This window comes from Propithecus coquereli, unplaced genomic scaffold, assembly GCF_000956105.1.
Source record: "Propithecus coquereli isolate 6110/MARCELLA unplaced genomic scaffold, Pcoq_1.0 Scaffold38, whole genome shotgun sequence".
Classification (NCBI taxonomy): domain Eukaryota; kingdom Metazoa; phylum Chordata; class Mammalia; order Primates; family Indriidae; genus Propithecus; species Propithecus coquereli.
This window is the reverse complement of record NW_012149507.1, coordinates 2,528,815-2,533,290: the sequence shown is the minus strand read 5'-3', so window position 1 is coordinate 2,533,290 and position 4,476 is coordinate 2,528,815.

Sequence of the window (4,476 nt, the reverse complement as noted above, 5' to 3'; positions counted from 1 at the left end):
CAGATATGTTAAATGTACAATAATTTATGATGTAAATTGATTTCTCCCTATTGAACATTCAGTGTATTAGAGACAAGCTTCTTGATTGAGGTATAAATATAATCCAAAAATGGAACTCAGAGAAAGAACCTATCATTAGAAATTATTTTTCCCCGATTGCAATAATCCCAGGAGACCACAGGGAAGATATGTGGTAGTGCAATCTGCTTAGGAATATACCAGGTACAACTCTGAATTCTGTCTCTAATTATGTATGTACTTGTTGAGCAACACCCAGGAGAGATGAAAAGGATATAGTCAGGGGTCCCATTTTGAACTTCTGCTTCCGCGGCATTTTAGATGGGTTATATGAAAGTGGAAAGAGATAACACATGTCTCCCTTTACACAACGTCAGGTTTATTTAGCCGAGATTACAGAACTTTAAAAAGAGGAGGCTACACAGTGTGGGAGCTAATGCAGCATGTCTCAGTATGACTTTGTCCTAATGGAACAAATTTCAGAGAATGTGCTCAGTGCTCACACACGTAAAGGGTCTGTCAGAGCTAAAGAAATCACCAGACTCTTTTTACACAACAGAACTTTTATACCTAGGGTTTGTATTTCCATTCTGAAAGACTAACACTCACTATATGTGTATTTCTTTTTGAGACTACGTTAATGTACATAAGGCTTCAATGGTTCTTAGTCCAATTTAACCATTAACAAAGGCACTTTCTCATCTGCAGAGAGAAATCAGAGTCAGCTTTCAGGTGTCTTTGACTCTAGTCCCCAGGACCCAGGAATCTATTTCCCCACAGGGAATTTCCTGATTCTTAGATATTTTGTCCTAAGTGTGGTCTAAAGACTCTTATCATCAAACTCTTTCCCTTCTAGGTAGGCTTTTGCTGCGGCTTATACAAAAAGACCAGAGTCCAGAAACTTCTACTGCAATTACTTAACTCTTCATTATTACTGCTTAAAACATGTATACATTTAAACTGCTGAGGAGACATAACTCTCTTGGACCTTTTTCCTCAATACGATGTAAGTTCTCTCTAAAAAATATCATGCCTAGCTTATTTTTGAATAGTGAAAAACTGATTTTTAAAAAACCTTCAGCAATTCTCCTCTTGAAGTTCTTTATGTGGTTTAAATAGCTGGTTATCATCAGTTAGTTTGAAACATTTCTAAAAATTTTCTGAAGAAAATGTACCACCTTTTATAGCAGCATTTAAGGTTAACTTTTTAAACAAAATTAATGATTTTAGCACTATTCCTCAAAAAGTCAAAACCATTATTATATTTCCTAGTAAGATTGAGTTTTTCCTATGTGTCAACCATAGTACTGATGACTTTTTCTCCACAGGTTGAAAAACAAACAATGACATTTTAAGATGTTAAAGATGGTTCTATATAAAGGTGGTTTTTAACATTATTTGTGAACCTGAACATTTTAAAAAGCTAATAACATATATGAATTTTTTTCTCAAAATTTTGCTATCTAAAATAATTTTTTTAAATTCAAAATTTTAAGAATCCATTGAGAACCACTTATACAGGACCTATTCTAGTACATTTTCAATCCTGCCCATCTACTTTATGAGCAACGCAAATAAACCATTTACCTGCTCGCTGTATGCCTCTGTCTCCTCGTCCATAAAGGAAGATAATGTAAGTGTTAATACATTCCCATAGAAAGACTGTGAGAATGATTCTTTCAACAAATATTTGTTGCATGACTAACGTATGATGTCATTGCATTAAGTGTAGGGAGAAACAAGAATGAACAAGATAAATAGAGCCTTCACTGAACTTACAGTATAGCAGAGAAGATAAGCAGTAAACAAATAATAACAACAATAGAAAGTTAATTCCATTTGTGTAGGTACCATGAAGGGGACACACCACATGCCACGAGAAAGTATTGCAAAGATCTGAAGGTTGGGTCAGTGCCTTTTTTATTACCTGGACAAAGGAATCTGACAGAAGGGTGTTATGGACAGATGAAAGGCCAGGGATTAAAGCCCTTGAGGATTAAATCTTTAAGGAATTGAAAAAAGTTCTATTAAGTTGTAATCTAGAATGCAAAAATGAGACAGGAATGTAGAAGAATGAAGGGCAAAATCGTACAAAATACTACCCATCTTTAGGATATGGACTTTATCCTACTAGCAATGAGGAGTCATTAAAAGATGTGAGGATTGCTTAAGCCCAGAAGTGTGGGACCAGCCTGGGCAACATAGTGAGACCTTATCTCAATATCCTACTAGAAGTACTAGCTAATGCGATAAAACAAGAAAAGGGGGGGAAGGTATACATATTGGGAAGGAAGAAATAAAATGGTCTTTCTTTGCAAATGACATGATTTTCTGTGTAGACAATCCAAAAGAATCAAAAAATTCATGGTATTAATAAGCAATTACAGCAAGTTTGTAGGATGAAAAATTAACATATAAAAGCCAATTACTTGCCTGTATAACAGCAATAATCAAGAGGTATTTGAAATTAAAAACACAATATCATTTACATTACCACCCTGAAAATAAAATATTTAGGTATAAATCTATTAAAATATGTGCAAGGTCTATATGAAGAAAATCATAAAACTTTGATGAAAGAAATCAAAGAACTAAATAGTCCATCTTCATGAACAGGAAGATTCAACATTGTCAAGATAACAGTTCTTCCCAACTTGATCTACAGACTCAATGAAATCCCAAACAAACTCCTAGAAAGTTCTTTTGTGGATATCAATAAACTGGTTCTAAAGTTTATAAGGAGAGGCAAAAGACACAAAATAGCCAATATAACCCTGAAAAAGAAGAATGTTGGAGGTGATACTACCTGACTAAAAGCTACAGTAATCAAGACAATGTGGTATTGGTGAAAGAAGAGATTGATCAATGGAACAGAATAGAGAGCTCAGAAATAAACACACAGAAATACAGTCAAGTGATTTTTGACAAAGTAGCAAAGGCAATACAATGGACAAAAGACAGTTTTTTCAACAAATGGTGCTGGTCCAAACCCATGGAATGTGCAACATTAAGAAAGAACCCTAATGTAAACTAGAAACTTTGGGTGAAAAGGATGTTTCGGTGTAGGTTCATAAATTTTAACAAATGTACCACTCTGGGGTGGGATATTGATAATGGGGGAGGCTATGGGTGTGTGGGGATAGGGGACAGAGGGGAAATCTCTGTACTTTTCCTTCAATTTTACTATAAACCTGAAACTGCTCTAAAAAATAAAGTATATTTTTTAAAAAGAGTCTGGATGCAGTATAGCAAATTAATTGAAAGGAGGCAAGAATGGATGTGGGGAAACTTGATGGAAGACCACTGTAGTTGTCCAGGTGGACTGAGGTAGGGCAGTGGTAGAAAATATGTAAAGAAGTAGCCAAAGTAGAGGAAAGGTTTAGAAATAGAAAGCACAGGTTTTGGTGACTGTTTTATATGAAAGAGCTAGGTATTAATCATGACTGTTTCTACCTGAGCAACTCAATAGATTATATAGCATGATGACTGGCACCTAGCTCAATAACTATTATCTATTGCTTTTTATTTATCTTAATAGAAATGGTAAGGAGAGTGGTGGTAGTAGTAGTAGTAATAGCAGTAGCATCAGTGACAGAAGTAGTAGTAGTGGTACTAGTGGTGGTGGTGGTTGTAGTGGTAGTAGTAGTAATAGTTTGCTTTTGTTTACTCTGAAACTTGACATCAGAACAATAACCTGAATTATCTCAGTGCTGGACTTGACATCTGTACAATAATCCAACGCCTCCAGAATTTGAGTTATTTCCATTTTAGAAGCTATTGGGCACTTCAAACAAGTATAATGCCTTTATGGGACCAGTGATGATAAATGAAGAGCCCTCTCGTGAAAAAGGATTCAACTTGCATTGAGTGGCTTCAAGTGTAGAACATGGATCAATAAACTGAAATTTCATGGAGAAATTTCCATTCAGGATCATAAAGAGGACTCTATACTGCAGAATTATCTAAGGATGAAATGTGTTGCCTGGTAAAATAGTGATTTCTCTGCTAGTGGGGGATTTGATATCAGACTGTTTTACCCCTCAGCCAGGAGGCTATAGTGGTGGTTCTCAACTTGGAAACTTGGCAGAATAAATTGGGACAGCTTTATAGAAATAGAGTTCTCTGTGTTCCAGCATTTAAAGCCACTGATAAAGAAGATGTAAGCTTAGGAATGGTCAATTGGATCAGATTACTTTTAAGCACTCAGAGTTGATAAAAATTAACAAAGTAGTCTTCCTCTTTGCTAAAGGTTCAATAGGACTTTATGTGTCAAAATATACTTATATTTTTTTTTTCCTAAATTGTTCCTACTCACTGTTTCATCCTGTATTCACTTCTTTCTTACATTAGTTTCCTTTCAAGCTTTTTCTACTGAACTGTAGGTTTCTTGAGAAGACCTGCATCCTGGTCTAATTCATCTGCCATTTCTCAAAGAACAATGCAATGTCCTTCGCATAG